This window comes from Hyperolius riggenbachi, chromosome 8, assembly GCF_040937935.1.
Source record: "Hyperolius riggenbachi isolate aHypRig1 chromosome 8, aHypRig1.pri, whole genome shotgun sequence".
NCBI classification, from domain to species: Eukaryota; Metazoa; Chordata; class Amphibia; order Anura; family Hyperoliidae; genus Hyperolius; species Hyperolius riggenbachi.
Genome location: NC_090653.1, coordinates 22,825,573 through 22,844,323, shown reverse-complemented (window position 1 = coordinate 22,844,323; position 18,751 = coordinate 22,825,573). Strand labels below are relative to the sequence as shown.

Genomic DNA, 18,751 nt, shown 5'->3' with positions numbered 1-18,751 from the left:
GTTACATTGCTGTGCGTGCGCATGTAACTTCCCACTGTGAAAGCAGCCTAAAACTGCACTGTCATATCTAGCTTGCTTTGTAAACACATGTGAGCACAGCATAGATCAGATTTCAGCAGCTCATTGGACTGCCCTCAGCCAATCAGTGAGGATCAGGAATGTGGGAGGGGTTATAACAAGCTTACTTCTCGTCTGCAATGTACTAAATAGAGCCAGGCTGACTGAAATAAAATTAATTACAGCAGAAACATTTGTGATTATATTGGAATGCTTGCAATGCAGGGTCAGGATGTAGACTGCATAATAAACACAGAGCAGTGGGTAATAGGAATTTGATTTTGTGGCTGACAGTCCTGCTTTAACCACCAACAGTCCCCCTCACTTAAAGAGGTAATAACACCTCATCATTTCAGTACCACAAGAGCACAATCCCATGGGGGAGGAGACCCCTAAGTGTTTGTGTGCCCCCTTAGAGGAACATGGTCTTGTGCTGTGGACTGGCTCAGTGGGGCCCTCTGCAGGCCGGTCTGCACATGCCCTGGGATTGCTACAATGGACGCAGCTCTTGCGGAGGGAGGATTTCGTTTTGTGCTGTGGACTGGCTCAGTGGGGCCCTCTGCAGGCCGTCTGCACATGCCCTGGGATTGCTACAATGGACGCAGCTCTTGCGGAGGGAGGATTTCGGTTTGTGCTGTGGACTGGCTCAGTGGGGCCCTCTGCAGGCCGGTCTGCACATGCCCTGGGATTGCTACAATGGACGCAGTTCTTGCGGAGGGAGGATTTCGGTTTGTGCTGTGGACCGGCTCAGTGGGGCCCTCTGCAGGCCGGTCTGCACATGCCCTGGGATTGCTACAATGGACGCAGCTCTTGTGGAGGTGGGATTTCGGTTTGTGCTGTGGACCGGCTCAGTGGAGCCCTCTGCAGGCCGTCTGCACATGCCCTGGGATTGCTACAATGGACGCAGCTCTTGCGCAGGGAGGATTTCGGTTTGTGCTGTGGACTGGCTCAGTGGGGCCCTCTGCAGGCCGGTCTGCACATGCCCTGGGATTGCTACAATGGACGCAGCTCTTGTGGAGGTGGGATTTCGGTTTGTGCTGTGGACTGGCTCAGTGGGGCCCTCTGCAGGCCGGTCTGCACATGCCCTGGGGTTGCTACAATGGACGCAGCTCTTGCGGAGGGAGGATTTCGGTTTGTGCTGTGGACTGGCTCAGTGGGGCCCTCTGCAGGCCGTCTGCACATGCCCTGGGATTGCTTCAATGGACGCAGCTCTTATGGAGGTGGGATTTCGGTTTGTGCTGTGGACTGGCTCAGTGGTGCCGTCTGCACATGCCCTGGGATTGCTACAATGGACGCAGCTCTTGTGGAGGTGGGATTTCGGTTTGTGCTGTGGACTGGCTCAGTGGGTCCCTCTGCAGGCCGGTCTGCACATGCCCTGGGATTGCTACAATGGACGCAGCTCTTGCGGAGGGAGGATTTCGGTTTGTGCTGTGGACTGGCTCAGTGGGGCCCTCTGCAGGCCGTCTGCACATGCCCTGGGATTGCTACAATGGACGCAGCTCTTATGGAGGTGGGATTTCGGTTTGTGCTGTGGACTGGCTCAGTGGGGCCCTCTGCAGGCCGGTCTGCACATGCCCTGGGATTGCTACAATGGACGCAGCTCTTGCGGAGGGAGGATTTCGGTTTGTGCTGTGGACCGGCTCAGTGGGGCCCTCTGCAGGCCGGTCTGCACATGCCCTTGGATTGCTACAATGGACGCAGCTCTTGCGGAGGGAGGATTTCGGTTTGTGCTGTGGACTGGCTCAGTGGAGCCCTCTGCAGGCCGGTCTGCACATGCCCTGGGATTGCTACAATGGACGCAGCTCTTATGGAGGTGGGATTTCGGTTTGTGCTGTGGACTGGCTCAGTGGGGCCCTCTGCAGGCCGGTCTGCACATGCCCTGGGATTGCTACAATGGACGCAGCTTTTGCTGAGGGAGGATTTCGGTTTGTGCTGTGGACCGGCTCAGTGGGGCCCTCTGCAGGCCGGTCTGCACATGCCCTGGGATTGCTACAATGGACGCAGCTCTTGCGGAGGGAGGATTTCGGTTTGTGCTGTGGACTGGCTCAGTGGGGCCCTCTGCAGGCCGTCTGCACATGCCCTGGGATTGCTACAATGGACGCAGTTCTTGCGGAGGGAGGATTTCGGTTTGTGCTGTGGACCGGCTCAGTGGGGCCCTCTGCAGGCCGTCTGCACATGCCCTGGGATTGCTACAATGGACGCAGCTCTTGCAGAGGGAGGATTTCGGTTTGTGCTGTGGACTGGCTCAGTGGGGCCCTCTGCAGGCCGGTCTGCACATGCCCTGGGATTGCTACAATGGACGCAGCTCTTATGGAGGTGGGATTTCGGTTTGTGCTGTGGACTGGCTCAGTGGGGTCCTCTGCAGGCCGGTCTGCACATGCCCTGGGATTGCTACAATGGACGCAGCTCTTGCGGAGGGAGGATTTCGGTTTGTGCTGTGGACTGGCTCAGTGGGGCCCTCTGCAGGCCGGTCTGCACATGCCCTGGGATTGCTACAATGGACGCAGCTCTTATGGAGGTGGGATTTCGGTTTGTGCTGTGGACTGGCTCAGTGGGGCCCTCTGCAGGCCGGTCTGCACATGCCCTGGGATTGCTACAATGGACGCAGCTCTTGCGGAGGGAGGATTTCGGTTTGTGCTGTGGACTGGCTCAGTGGGGCCCTCTGCAGGCCGGTCTGCACATGCCCTGGGATTGCTACAATGGACGCAGCTCTTGCGGAGGGAGGATTTCGGTTTGTGCTGTGGACTGGCTCAGTGGGGCCCTCTGCAGGCCGGTCTGCACATGCCCTGGGATTGCTACAATGGACGCAGCTCTTGCGGAGGGAGGATTTCGGTTTGTGCTGTGGACTGGCTCAGTGGGGCCCTCTGCAGGCCGTCTGCACATGCCCTGGGATTGCTACAATTGACGCAGTTCTTGTGGAGGGAGGATTTCGGTTTGTGCTGTGGACCGGCTCAGTGGGGCCCTCTGCAGGCCGTCTGCACATGCCCTGGGATTGCTACAATGGACGCAGCTCTTGCGGAGTGAGGATTTCGGTTTGCTCTGTGGACTGGCTCAGTGGGGCCCTCTGCAGGCTGGTCTGCACATGCCCTGGGATTGCTACAATGGACGCAGCTCTTGCGGAGGGAGGATTTCGGTTTGTGCTGACAGATTTTCTCCTTGTTTGACATTACAGCTCTGGGCTCGCTTTCAGCTCGTCTATCCTTTAAACAAATATTTTCTGCTGCTCGGCGGCAAGTGGTGAGCGTGACATGAAGACTAATCTGTGACGTCCAGACGCGGCCGTCCGTATGTTGTGCCTGTCGCCGGATCCAATCCTCACCGCGGCCATCAGAGCTGCAGGAATTATCAGCGTGAGCGTCCAACGCCAATCTCCTCTCCGCTGCCTGCCAGGCCTGTGCCGATATCACTCGGTGACGGCGCGCAGCGCCATTACTGCGCCTCCGAGGAAGCGATAGCGAGCCAGAGAGGGGAAGATTAATGCTCTGCATAGATGGAAAATCAGACTCCGGGCAAAAAAACCTCCACTAAAAATAATCATAATTCTGTTCTTTCTTATTACTTAAAGTGGACCTGAACTCTTGCACAGGACAGAAGGAAAACCCGTGAAATGCACCCTGTATGTATTTAGAGAGTTTAGCCTGTCTAATTCCCCTCATCTGTGACTAATGATGAGTGTAATTTGATCCTTCAACTGTGCCAGCTGCTGCCTTGGCAGAGCAGCTAATTTGTAAACACAGGATGTCTGTTTCCATGAAAACAGGAAGTAGACACACTGCAAATTTATTACAGGAATTGTATCAGCTCAGCTGTAACAAAAAGGTTATTATGCTGTTGCGTATCTTTTAGAGCAGAGAGGAAGTTCTGAGTTCAGGTCCACGTTAAAGGAAAGTCTGTCTGTTTCCACACTGAATTAAAGTAAGGAAAAAAAATAAACAGTCAAAGAGCAAAAAAAAAAAATGTTTAAAATGTTCAATTTGTCTAATTTGTAAAGCAAAATAAAGCTTATACTGTACATACTGGAGGCAGCAGAGATCAGCACACGCTGCAGCTAGCTTACTATCAGTACAGGCACAGAGTAACAGCTTATACTGTACATACTGGAGGTAGCAGAGATCACCACACACTGCAGCTAGTTTACTATCAGTACAGGCACAGAGTAACAGCTTATACTGTACATTCTATAGTCAGCAGAAATCAGCACATGCTGCAGCTAGTTTACTATCAGTACAGGCACAGAGTAACAGCTTATACTGTACATACTGGTGGCAGCAGAGATCAGCACACACTGCAGCTAGTTTACTATCAGTACAGGAACAGAGTTAGGCCCAGTGCACACCAAAACCGCTAGCAGATCCGCAATACGCTAGCGGTTTTGGGAGCTGATTTCAGAGCGATTCTAGGCATGTTTAGAGAGGTTTTCTAAACATACCTAGCGGTTTTGGGTGCGTTTTTGTGTAGCAGATTTCATATATTGTTACAGTAAAAGCTGTTACTGAACAGCTTCTGTAACAAAAATGCCTGGCAAACCGCTCTGAAGTAGCGTTTTTCAGAGCGGTTTGCGTTTTTCCTATACTTTACATTGAGGACGAAAAGCTTCAGAAAACCGCAAACGCGCAGCAGGAGGCGCGTTTGCGGCTTGGCAAAAACCTCAAACCGCCGGTGTGCACCATCCCATTGCAATACATTAGCCAAGCGTTTTTATAGGCGGATGCGGCCGGCGGATCGCTCCAAATACCGCTCGGTGTGCACTGGGCCTAACAGCTTATACTGTGCATACTGGGGGAAGCAGAGATCAGCACACGCTGCAGCTAGTTTACCATCAGTGCAGACACAGAGTAACAGCTTATACTGTGCATACTGGGGGAAGCAGAGATCAGCACACATTGCAGCTAGTTTACTATCAGTACAGGCACAGAGTAACAGCTTATACTGTACATACTGGAGGTAGCAGAGATCAGCACACGCTGCAGCTAGTTTACTATCAGTATAGGCACAGAGTAACTGCTTATACTGTACATACAGGAGGTAGCAGAGATCAGCACACACTCAGGGACGGATCAAGACCAAGTTGCGCCTGGGGCAAGGTCAGGTTTTCGCGCCTATTGGTCAGGTTTTGGCGCCTAAACTGCCATTCATTTTGCTGCCTTTTTAAGAATTCAACAAACTGCGCCTGGGGCAAGATACCCGCTTGACCCCCCCCCCCAGATCCATCCCTGCACACACTGCAGCTAGTTTACTATCAGTGTAGGCACAGAGTAACAGATTATACTGTACATACTGGAGTCAGCAGAGATCAGCATACGCTGCAGCTAGTTTACTATCAGTACAGGCACAAAGTAACCGCTTATACTGTACATACTGGAGTCAGCAGAGATAAGCACACGCTGCAGCTAGTTTACTATCAGTACAGGCACAGAGTAACAGCTTATACTGTACACACTGCAGGCAGCAGAGATCAGCACACGCTGTATTTAGTTTACTATCAGTAAAGACACAAAGTAACTGCTTATAATGTACATACTGGAGGTAGCAGAGATCAGCACACACTGCAGCTAGTTTATTATCAGTATAGGCACAGAGTAACAGCTTATACTGTACACACTGCGGGCAGCAGAGATCAGCACACACTACAGCTAGTTTACTATCAGTACAGGCACAAAGTAACCGCTTATACTGTACATACTGAAGTCAGCGGAGATCAGCACACGCTGCAGCTAGTTTACTATCATTACAGGGCAGTAACCGCTTATACTGTACATATTTTAGGCAGCTAAGATCAGCACTTCCATCCTTATGTAGCTTCCCTGGTTATCTGGTGGTCCTCCAAACCCATTTAGCTTCCCTGTTGGTCTAGTGGTCCCCCATCCACATACAGCTTCCCGAAAATGTGAAAATACAGGCTATTTTTGCGAAAATGTCGTCGAAGTCGGAAATAGCATTTTGCGATGCAAAAAGGACTTTGGCGAAAATTCCCAAGCAATACTGTAAATGTATTGTGAAAATCAGCCTATTTCCTCAAAATGTTGGAATATGGGGCTTCTCAAACATTCCGACCCCCTTTCCCCTTGGTGACATCATGGTGGGGGGCGGTGCCCGCAGGATCGCACGCACAGCCCCCCAAACTGCAGGGACGTGACTAGCGTGTCCCAGCGGCTGTAGCAGCTGCCACTGCGGATGTGAGGCTGACATCCCAGCGGCAGAAATGGCTAAAGAGGACCTGTAGTGAAAATAACATAATGAGTAAAATTGCTTATTGTTTACAACATTCATTTATAGATTATTTAGTCAGTGTTTGCCCATTGTAAAGTCTTTCCTCTCCCTGATTTACATTCTGACATTTATCACTGGTGGTGACATCGTTACTTCTGCAAGATGATCTGTACGGAATGTTCGTTACTGAGAGTTCTATGCACAGAGGGAGATATTGATTGATTTGCAGTTGGAAAAAGCCCTTATTTCCCACAATGCAACGAGGTTCACAGACCGGAAACTGTCTGGACCAGGGTCATGACATCACACTGTGGGAGGGGTTTCAGCATAATATCAGCCATACAGACCTCCCTGGTGAGTTATTTGAGAAAAGGTAAAGATTTCTCATGGGAAAGTTCACTCCTGGGTTAAACTTCCCCTTTATGTACCCCTGACCTGTTGTCCCCCCAATATTTTTAATATTGTTTTATAACTAGTGCTGTGACTATGTTACAGCAAACACCACCATCCCCCCCCTCCCCCCTTCAGCCCCCCCTGTGGCCCCTGTTCTGCTGTCGATTATGGGCGGGGAGGAAGTGACCTCAACTACCACAAGTGAATCATATTTGGAAATAAAGCGGTTAGTGTAGGGGGCGGGATTATGGACACACAGGGGAGGAAGAACGGCCACTTCCTCCCCACCCATATTGGATGTTATGCTCAGTCAAAGATTACAAGTGAGCAGAACGGGGACTACAGGGAGGGGGGAGCGCCCCCTGTATTAGCCTCCTTAGCGGTAATCCCAAATCAGGCTCGGGATTGGAATCCGCAGCTCAGAGCAGTAACCCTGAGCCTGAGTGAGTAGTATGCAGGAGCTGCTGCAGATCTCTCTGTGGTATGTTTGTTTTGTTTTTTTTAGGGTCTAAAAGCTAGTGAAAAAATTGAAGGGCTTTTAGACCCTAAGGGCTTGATTCACTAAAGCATGCTAACTAACACTTAGCATGACAGTGATAAGCTGCTTTGCACGTGATATCATGCGCACAAAGGTTTGCGTGACTTCTAGCGAATGGCGTTACGCTTCGCACGCAAAGTATCATTATCACGCGAAGTCACTGCAGATCACGCGAACGGTATATAGATAATGAATTATTACTGTATACAGTACATTACACGACGCGCGTTAAGCTTTGTGTGTGCCGTATTAAATGAACTTACATGTTAATGTAAGCAACATTGCTGATTTCATTGCCAAACTCTCTTATGATTGCGTGAAGCGCCATATCTTTCAATGGCATTCTGCACTTAGCGCGCAAAGCGTGACGCCGTTCTTGTGATAACATTTACCACGCGAACAGTGGAAACTGTTTGCGCGCATAATGCTTTGCGCGCGAAATGCCTTTACACGTGATAATTGAGTTTAGTAAATCAAGCCCTGAATATGGAAATAATCATAACGCCATGGAGGTTAAAGGATACCCGAAGTGACATTTGACATGATGAGATAGACATGTGTATGTACAGTGCGTAGCACACAAATAACTCTGCTGTGTTCCTTTTCTTCTTTCTCTGTCTGAAAGAGTTAAATATCAGGTATGTAAGTGGCTGACTCAGTCCTGACTCAGACAGAAAGTGACTACAGAGTGACCCTCACTGATAAGAAAATTCCCCTTTTTACCTCTTTCTTGCATACACATGTCTATCTCATCATGTCACTTCGGGTATCCCTTAAAAGTATGGGAGGGGGGGGGGGGGGTTGGATTACAGGTCAGAGGTACTTTAAGTTGAAAGGACATTTTAAAATATATAGTATATATATATTTATATACATATAATTGTTATTTTTCCCCTGTGTAGAGTACATGCATACAAACACACGCAGCTTAGTGTTGAGCTATTAATGCACCTCTGATAATAACATCTTATTAAATTAGCGAGAGCCTCCAACTGTGATTCTGGCATTTTCCATATACGGGCGAGCAGGCGATTCCCACGGCGCCCCCTTTCATTTCCATGCGGAGATGGGTTTGCCCGCTCGCTCCGCCACATGCTGCGATTGTATATTTAATTAGGCGCCGGGCTCAGCTCGGCTTTCATGAATTAGATCCGTGCCAGAATTACGTAACAAGTGCTTAATTTTATTTTTTTTTCCTCCCTTCAATTAATTTCAGATCGAGATTGAAAGATCCGTTTCAAGAGCGGCTGTAATTTGAAGGAGTGAGAGATCCAGGGAACGCCACGCCGCTGTCTCATTTCCAATTATTATTCGCATACATTCGGCAGGGCGCACGGACGCTGCAGGCTTTTCTGTGGACTGAAGCTCCGAGAGTTTGTTTCGCAATAATAAATATGGCGGGTCTAAAGGTCGTTTCTTCCCATGCTGTAAAGGTGCCCATTAACGTAATTTTCTTTCTTTAAGATGTGATCATACAATCAGATTTGCGGGATTGTAAGGGCCGGTTCATGTGGGTGTCTAAACGTGGTAGTTGCGGAGTTCCTTGCTTACAGTGGACTTGGACTGAAAATAAAAAGTCAAAATAAACCTACACAGGTCATACTTACCTCCCGGGTAGTCTACTCATCAATCTCTTTCTCCTCTACCGTGTCTTGTTTGTCCACTGTCCACTCCGTCCTCCATTTTGAAAATGGCCACTATCCCATAACAGCTTCCTGGTCAGCACACTGTTAAACTATAATATCGCCCACTTGAGCCATCGGGAAACCTAGACATTACCTTGCACACCAGTTGTCCTTTCAGTTTTAACTGTCAGCAACTGATATATTTTAGTTCTTACCAAATTTCGTCAGAACTGGAAAGAATCATTGTAAGAAGAAATTGGTGAGCTTCTGAGAGGAACTGATGTAGAGGTAAGTATGTAATGTTCATTTGCAGGTACATCATGTGTTTATTTTAAATAATTTTACTCTGTTCGGGTTCTCTTTAAAGTGGACTTGAGCTCTTGCAGCCTATAAGTGTTTAGAGAGTTTAGCCTTTCTCATCCATGACTAACCATAAGTGTAATTGATCTCTCAGCTGTGTCAGCTGGTTACCTCAACAGTGCAGCTAATTTGTAAACACAGGATGTTAACCCTATGTATGCTATCATGAAAGCAGGAAGTAGACACTTTGCAGATTTATTGCAGGATTTGTATCAGCTGTAGCAAAGACATGTTTTTCTTTAAAAATGATTAAGCTGTATCTTATCTTTACTGCTCAGCCTGCTTGTTATCAGCCCTGATAAAATCCCCTGACTGAGCATTCAGTCTGGCTTTGCTCAGTCTGGCCTATAGAGCACATTCCAGCAGCTGCAGCTCTGACGCTTTGAGTCCGCCAGGAGAAAAGCGGGATATAAATGTTATTTGTCTTGTCTTGTCTAAAGGAGAGAGGCAGCAACGCCTCCCCTCAGACAAGTGGCTCTTACCCTCCTTCAGTGCTCTGTATAAAATAAGTATACAGAACGTGGAATTTGGTCTATATTAAAGTTGACCGCAGCAAAATGTCATATTACTGAGTTTAACTGCTTGTAGTTCCAGGACGTTGATTCTACATCCTAATTACTGCTGTACGTTCCAAGAGGTAGAATCTGTGTCATGCACTGGCGTAACCATAGGGGCCACAGCTCCTGCAACCGCGCGGGGGAGGGGGGGCGCTAAGGGCCGTTTTGGGGATAAAACACATATATTTACATACATCTGTACATGAGTCCTGAAAGAGGGACAAATGAGGGAGAAAGAGGGACTCCCAAAGAGGGACTGTCCCTCCAAAAGAGAGACAGTTAGGAGCTATGTGCATGGTCCTGTGAATGCTTGTTGCTAGGTAATAGCAACAGTCATTCAATAAAGTGAGGCCTCTTTTCCACAAGCAGTTGATAGGCCATGAAAAGCCTCTCAAACGCTCACAACTGCTTGCTGCTGCTGCCTGGTAACTGCTAGGGATGATCACAGATATGCAAATTATTCCGAGTTTATGCAAATGTATGCAAATTCTTATGCAAATATATGCAGCTTGAAAATGGACCAATCAATTTAAACCTGGATTTAAATTAATTGGTCCGTTTTCAAGCTGCATGCATTTGCATAAAAATTTGCATAATTTAACTGCTCACTGCTGCCTGGTAACTGCTCACTGCTGCCTGGTAACTGCTCACTGCTACCTGGTAACTGCTCACTGCTGCCTGGTAACTGCTTGCAGAGCACACAGTTCAACTGTCCATGGAAATGAGCCCTTAGGGGAAAAACGTTTTTTAAAAGTAATTTTTTTTTTTTTAACCAGTTCAGCCTGCAGTCGTTTTTATACCTTATGGATTTGAGCAATTTTCACCTCCCATTCATTCGCCAATAACTTTATCACTAATTATCACAATAAATTGATCTATATCTTGATTTTTCCGCCACAAGCTAGGCTTTCTTTGGGTGGTACATTTTGCTAAGAATTATTTTTTTTCTACATGCATTTTAACGGGAATATTAAGAAAAGAAATTGAAAAATTTCATTATTTCTTAGTTTTCAGCCAGGATAGCTTTAAAAAAATACATGCTACTATAATTAAAACCCACATATTTTGTTTGCCCATTTGTCCCGGTTATTACACCATCTTAATTATGTCCCTATCGCAATGTAAGGCGCCAGTATTTTATTTGGAAATAAAAGTGCATTTTTTCAGTTTGGCGTCCATCACTATTTACAAGCTTATAATTTAAAAAATATGACATGCATGTTAAAAAAGTTCAGACCCTTAGGTAACTATTTATGTTTTGTTTGTTTTTTTAAATTGTAATGTTTTTTGTTTTTTTTTTGTTAAAAATTTTATTTGGATATTTTTTGTAGTGTGGTAGGTAAACAGTTAATTTTGAATGTGATTGTTTGTGATTTTATTTAAAAAAAAATGTATGTAGATGTAGTTTTACTATTTGGCCACAAGTCAATTTTTTTTGTTCTTCCTGTAAGCGAGCGCTCTCACTTCCAGGAAGTATAACTTCTTTTTTCTTTAGAAAGATTGCGGTTTCTAATAGAAGCCATCGGTATTTCTAACGGGGACTTAGATCAAGGGATGGGAATGGCTTTCCCATTCATTGATCTCCGCGCTAACGGTCGGCAGCATGGAAACACGCGGGTGCAGACACGATTGGCCGCTGGAGCGCGCAGCACCGCGGCTACAGCCTTTTGGACGTATCGGATACACCCAAAAGGCTAAAGGAGTTAAAGGAAAACTTAAGTCAAAATAAAAAATGATTTTTACTCTCCTGGGGCATCCCTCAGCCCCCTGAAGCTGTATGGTTCCCTCGCAGCCTGGCTCCGATCCTCGTGTCCCCGCTGGCGGCTACTTCCGAGTTCGGCGACAGCCGCCGGCAGGCTGGGAACGTGAGTGATTCTCTGCGTTCCCAGCCGCTATTTCACCCTCTATGCTGCTATAGCGTGTATATATATATATATATATATATATATATATATATATATATAGCGGCTGGGAACGCAGAGAATCACTCGCGTTCCCAGCCTGTCGGCGGCTGTCGCCGAACCCAGAAGTAGCCGCCGGCGGGGACAGGAGGATTTTATTTTGACTTAAGTATTCCTTTAAAGTGACGTGGTCCCAAAAAATAAAAAGTGTTTTTTTTTCTAATCCCCAGTTCATTTTTAACCCCAAGGTAGCTTATTAACCCATTAATAACTCCTGCAGTACCTATACCTGTTTATAAATAGAGATGGCCCAAACTATTCGCTAGTGAGCGGTATTCTGCAAACAGCAAATATTTGGCATTTTCGATTCGCCCCCTATGCATCATCATTGAGCTAAACTTTGACCCCTTACCTCACAGTCAGCAGACACATGGCAGCCAATCAGCTAGCACCCCTTCCTGGACCCCCCATCAAAAAGCAGTAGCAGTGGCCGTATTGGATTAATTCTCTTCTGGCTGCTGACTGTTAGTGAGAGCAGGGTCAGACTTGCTGCAGATAGGTAGGGAAAGCATTAGCTAGGCCTGTGTTCTTGTTCCTCAATTGCTGTGAAAGCACCCCAAGCAGCCCTATTGAGGACTAGCACATCGGTCCCCTATGTTTTTGTTTTGTGTGTGACACTCCTTAGCCCACTGACATGCAGAGCTGTGTGCACTACTGCTGTTGCCTCATTAAGTTACAGGCACAGAGCTACTCCAATGCATTATTATTTCACTGTATTCTGATAGTACTATTGTATTTCTCCGTGTGACACTCCACAGCCCACTGACACACAGAGCTGTGCATAATGGGAATTCTGCTCTATGGGGATTAAAACCCGAATTTGCGTCAACTCTGTAATTTTTGGTGGGCCTTTTGGCATGGATCCCCCTCTGGCATGACACAGTTCAGGTGTTAGAACCCTTTAAACAACTTGGTCATCACTTTTGTGGCTCTTTGTAGGTTTTAAAATTGACCTGCCCATTAAATTCTATGGCGATTCGCCAGATTTGCCTGTTCACGAACATTTTTGGACGATTGCGTTCACCGTTCACGAACAGAAAATCCAATGTCGTGACATCTCTATTTTTAAACTTTTAATGACTGCCGCCTGTTGCGATCCGATGCGATTGCTAATGCAAAAGTTTGTGGCTCCAATGCTCTACAGATGTATCGCTCTGCTGTTGCCTTGCGATGCATCTGTACAGCACTGTTGCCCCTGAACTGTTGCTCTAGCAAATTCATCCGATCCCCACAGACGCGCAGACTGGGGATAACGGTCTACCTCAAGCTCAGCTAGTAATAAGATAAGGCATATGGGGTATCGTTTTAACGAGGAGGAAGGACGAAATAATTCATATTTTGTGTTTTATAACTCTGGGACACGTCATGTGAAAATTAGAAAGGGGAAAAAAAATGGGTATTTTCCCCAGAAAATGACTATAACATAAAATAGTTTTGGGAGAAAAATATTTCCTGAAGAAATATGAAAAAAAAACAAGAATATATATCACTAAAATGGCATAAGTAATTAAAAAGTTAAAGAAAATCTGTAATGAAAAAACCTCCCCTGGGGGTACTAACCTTGGGTGGGGGAAGCTTCTGGATCCTATTGAGGCTTCCCCTGTCCTCCTCGGTCCCACGGGGGCGGAGAAAATCCTCCCGGAGCGGCGGCGATGTAAATATTTACCTTTTGGCTTCAGCGCAGGCGCAGTACCCACTTTTCTCACGGAGATAGGCGAAAATAGCCGATCTCCGTTGGGCCGCTCTACTGCGCAGGCGCAAGTCTCCTGCACCTGCGCAGTAAAGCGGACCCGACGCTCTACTATGGGGGGAAGCCTCGATAGGGTCCCCCTACTGAGGTGAGTACCCCCCAGGGGAACTTTTTTCAGTATAGGTTTTCTTTAAAGCTGTAACAAAACGACACAGCTAAAGTGTAAAAAATGTCAGGAACCTTAAAGTGGATCCGAGATGAACTTTTACTCATTGCATAATTGTGTTCCTTTCCTATTGTTTATAGGGCATTCCTCAAGCCAAATACTTTTTGTTTTAATTCTCTAATTACCTATAAACTAAAGAAGCTACACCCACAGGTTTTCAGAGAGCCAAGGCACTATCAGACAGTAGCAAGGGCTCATGGGAGCTCAGTCTGGGCAGGAGGAGGGGGAGGTATTACTAGCCCGAGATTTCAGAGGGGGGGGGGGGCTAGGTTTTTTTGCTCAAGATACAGATAAGCCTGCCTCTGTGTAATGTTTACAAACAACATGGCTGCTGTCATTGTATCACAGGAATAATCAATCATATTCTATTAAAGCTGTTTGCAGCTAGATTTGCTGTGTAAACTATCTAAACTTTAGATAAGATATATAGACAAGTTACTTGTTATAGTTAGTTTTTCATCTCGGATCCGCTTTAAGGAGTAAAAACCGTGGAACGCAAACCAGTTAAAAAACTTTTTTTTTCTGTGGATTCTTAAAAAGTAAATATCTCAAAAACTACAAGGTCTTTTTATTTTTTTTATGTTTTTACTTGTTCTCACTATTCACCCTATTCAACCCAACCATCCTGGTTCGAACAAAGTTTTTTCCTAATTTACACGAAAAATGTTTTTTAATTGCCGTAACATGCAAAGGGCATTAATAGATTACGCGCAATCAACTCAATTTTTAAATTGTTAGAATGTGTAATTATAATGTCAAATTTTTTTTGTGTGAAATCGGCACATTATGGCCATCACTATTCATATCAGGACATAGTGGTGAATAAAAAATGATTACTAAAAATTTTATATGAGATTATGCAGGAATTTTTGTTTTATTTTTATTTATAGGAATGTTCGTTTTTGTAGGTGAACAGGATTTTTTTTTAACTTGCCCTGACTACTCGCAGCTCTTCGTAAACCAAACTCGCATGTTTAGAAGGAGCGCTGTATAAAATATTTAGTTGTACGCTAATGTGCGCTGAACGATATTATCATCTCGTATTCCGCTCAGCGCAGCAATGTTTGGGATGTCATTGTTTAATTATTTGTATGTTTCGTTGTTTGGCGTATTTTCTGCCGCTTCTCGGGAGACTCTTTGGAAAGAGAAAAAAAAACTTCCCCACAGAAGTTTATACGATGAATGTTTCTGGACTTTGATAAAAACGCAGACGCCGTCTCTGGAGGAAAGGGGATCTGTATTCTAATTTCAGTTTATTTAATATTAACATTCACCAAGGACCCCGAATCAATGTTTTTCTTGGCAAGACTGCGGCTTTTGATGGCGGATAAAAGCAATTCAGCCGGCAAAGTTTGTCCGTTCCCTACCTGGCCGAAAAAAAACCCTCCCCTGCGCCTGTCTCATCGCTCTTTCTCTTTGCTTGAGATCTTACAATAACATGTTTATGCTCGCGATCACACGAAAAATAACGTTTATGTGATGCAAAAACACTCACATGGAGGATGAGGCGTTTCCGATTTCTTGCTGAGCTAAAAGAATTCCGAGTGGTAAAATTGAGGAGCGGCGGCAGGAGGAAAGCTACAAAAGATAGGTTCAAAAAGTTACAATAAAAGTGATCCCTGGAAGCCAAACGTGGAAGATATTTCCTTAGAATGACAGAATAAACCTTTTTGTTCAATGAGGCTTTCAGTACCAAATTCAGAGCGGACGGAAGCTCAATTTATTCTTTAAAAAATCTGCCGTCTCCAACCCCCACGCCAAGGAAACATAAACTGGACATATGATTATTATTTAGTATTTATATAGCGCTGACATCTTCTGCAGCAATGTACAGAGTATATGTCTGTCACTTAAAGGAGCTCAAAATCTAATCCCTACCATAGTCATATGCTTATGTATGTATCATGTAGTGTATGTATTGTAGTCTAGGGCCAATTTAGGGATAGCCAATTAACTTATCTGTATTTTTTTGGGATGTATGAGGAAACCGGAGTGCCCAGAGGAAACCCACGCAGACACGGGGAGAACATACAATCATCGTTCAGATAGTGCCCTGGCTGGGATTTGAACCGGGGACCCAGCGCTGCAAGGCTGAAAGTCATGTAAAATTATTTTCGGGATAGTTCCAAGAATCTAAGCAAATTAAACTAATTATGCTATTGAGGAGTGCATGAAAAAAAGGCCCGGCTGGTAAAATGAAATGGTGCTGGTGGATAGCGAAATCTCAATTACAATAAACATTGTTAACGAAATTGGTTAACAATAAATACGATTTTGAAATAGATGGGATAAAAATCGTTACGTAATTCAACAATACAGCTTAACGCAACCCTACTCTCACACAGAACCCTCCCCTGGTGGTGCCTAAACCTAACCACTCCCTGGTGGTGGCTAATCCTAACCACTCCCCTCCCCTGTGGTGCCCAACCCTAACCACTCCCTGGTGGTGCCTAAACCTAACCACTCCCTGGTGGTGCCTAATCCTAACCACTCCCCTCCCCGGTGGTGCGTAACCCTAACCACTCCCTGGTGGTGCCTAATCCTAACCACTCCCCTCCCCGGTGGTGCGTAACCCTAACCACTCCCTGGTGGTGCCTAATCCTAACCACTCCCCTCCCCGGTGGTGCCTAACCCTAACTACTCTCCCTGCAGAAACACCCTATTACATATTGAAACGATAATATATTTGATAACGTAAAATCTGTACATACAAATGTTACAATATGACAAAAACTATAACGTTTCAAACTTCTAAAATAACATACTTCAAAAACTTTAATGTTCTAATGATGTTAACGATATTTTTTGAGCGACCCTTTTTTCCAGCTTTTTTTGTCGTATTAACGATAATTGCATTAGTCTGTTGCGGCGCTCTTTTCGTCCATTAGCCACCGACGCCCTTTTTTCCTGCTTCCCTATTGAGAAAACTGAAAGGAAAATATATTAACCCCCTCCTCCCAGTTGAAATGGAAAAGAAGGCTGACATTGTTTCTTATTAAATTCTCTGTAAGGGCTATGGCCCAATATAGTATTTTTGGGATCGCTGACGATTCCAAAAGTGCTATGCTAATTAAAATCAATGGAGGCAGTCCCCACAGAAATTGCAGGTCCCTACGGCATTTTTGGAGTTGAACAAAAGTGATTTTGCAGATTTACTACCTACCTGAACCCCCAAAAAGGGATGTCGTTAATCATAGTCGCTCTGCAAATGCAAGCACTTAAATAAGGACTAAAATCAAATCACTTAAAAAAAATCGAAATCGCTCCAAAATCGATGTAAAAAAAACCCACTAACAAAAGCGACAGACTATTGCGATTATTGATTAGTAGTGGTAGACTAGCCTTATGCTATCCTCTGCCTCTAATTAGGGATGTTCAATAAGATTGTAATAACTTATATACTCGTGTATAAGTCTAATTTTTCAGCCCCAAAAATGTGCTAAAAAATTACCCCCTTCGGCTTATATGCAAGTCGGTGGAGCATAACAGATGGTGGAGCAGGTTTTGTTACTGGGGCATATCTGGCTATGGGGGGGGGCTGACTTGTACTAGGGACACATCTGGCTACTGTGGAGGGGGCTATACGGGGGTGGGGCTTGTATGCGAGTCATTCACTTTTTCTGCTTTCGGAGGGAAAAGTGGGTACCTCGGCTTATTCGCAGGTCGGCTTATATGTAAGTATATACAGTAATTTTGAAACAATGCAAATCTTAGGCTAATTGTAACGATCGGTGTAGCACAGAGAGGATCTGATTATCGGTGATCTGCAGTATCACCGAGAATACAGATATATATACCCGATTATTGATGATCTGCAGTATCACCGATAATCAGATATATCTATAACCTCTGGACACCTGAGTAATATGAGTGTTTGGTGCAACAGTAATACTTTGAGGAGAGCACCCGTATAGAGGGTGCAAGGCAGTAGAGATACTGCCCAAAGAACAGGTTCCTTCCAAGGCCTGAGGCTCCCCAAGGGGAGGAGTCAGGCTGAAAGTGGGAAGGACTAGAGTGTGAGTGACACCAATGGTGGAGTGTGGTGCGTGCAGGGTAGTGAAAGTTCCCCAGAGTCGGTGCGATCAGGCCACTTGTTGCTCGGCTGCTCCCTGAGATAATTCACTGTAGAAACAAGCAAGAAGGAAGAGGTGCTCTGAGACTCCTAATATTTCAAATGGAAGCTCCAATAGGAGAGGTCTCACCTTATTCAACTGTGGCCGGCACAGCGTACACAGCCCCGATAAGCATCCGTCCCTCTTAGCCTAGCCGGGAACCGGGCTCTCCGCTCAGGCGTAGCGGATGTGATGTCACTCCTCACGGACCTCCTCACCACCGTTGCTGGGGAGAACAGGCAGACGCCAGTAACACGCACAAAGAACGCGTGGTGGAGGCGTCAATATCTCCGCATGGAGGAAGAAAACAATTAGAAAAAGCCGCTATAGATGCGGTAAAAGTACGTTTATATGGCAGTTGCGTGATAGACACGACAAAAAATCTGCATAGGGAAGGGATGGATTTGGAAAAGCCGCTATATATGCGGCTATAAATGCACATACAAACCAAAGGATCAAAGGGTATAAAAATGTATTTTAAAAGACAACGCGTTTCACAGAGGTACATCCTCTGCTTTATCAAGTCATTCATCCAATGGTGGAGTGTCACTGACAGATCTGTGAACTATCTCTCAACAGAGGAGATAGTTCTCAAGGTCGGACAAGACAGGTCGGCAACAGACAGACAGATAGGCACAGAGGAAGGAGACAGACTCGGAGTCCTAAGGCAAGCAAGGTCTGGCAACGGAGTATCAGATATAGCGAAGTACCAAATCAGAGATCAGAAGAGAGGTCAGGAAAGCAGAAGGTCATAACAAATAATCAACAATGTCTAGTCTATAGGTGTGAGCTCCTTGATCATCAACACCCTGGAACTAGTCTGAAGTATAACAGGATGGTTAAGCTATTTCCTAGACTTGGGTGTGAGCTCCGTAGTCATCAACACCCTGGAACTAGTCTGAATGATAACACAGATAATACACAGTATTCCAAGTCTTGGGTGTGAGCTCCGTAGTCATCAACACCCTGGAACTAGTCTGAATAATAACAACTAGTCTAGAGAATTACACAGATAATACACA

The 18,751-nt window shown here is 45.7% G+C and overlaps 1 long non-coding RNA gene across 2 annotated transcripts in view; it reads left to right on the top strand.

The window, feature by feature from the left end:
• The window catches only part of LOC137528647 (uncharacterized), a 323,545-nt gene that overhangs the window by 258,659 nt on the left and 46,135 nt on the right, over nt 1–18,751 (top strand). The window contains exon 5 of one of the 2 annotated variants that reach the window (XR_011023448.1): nt 8,415–8,781. The exons of the other annotated variant lie outside the window; for it this stretch is intronic. This is a non-coding gene — a long non-coding RNA (uncharacterized lncRNA). Of the gene's footprint in view, nt 1–8,414; nt 8,782–18,751 lie in introns of those variants that run through there. 2 annotated transcript variants of the gene reach the window in all.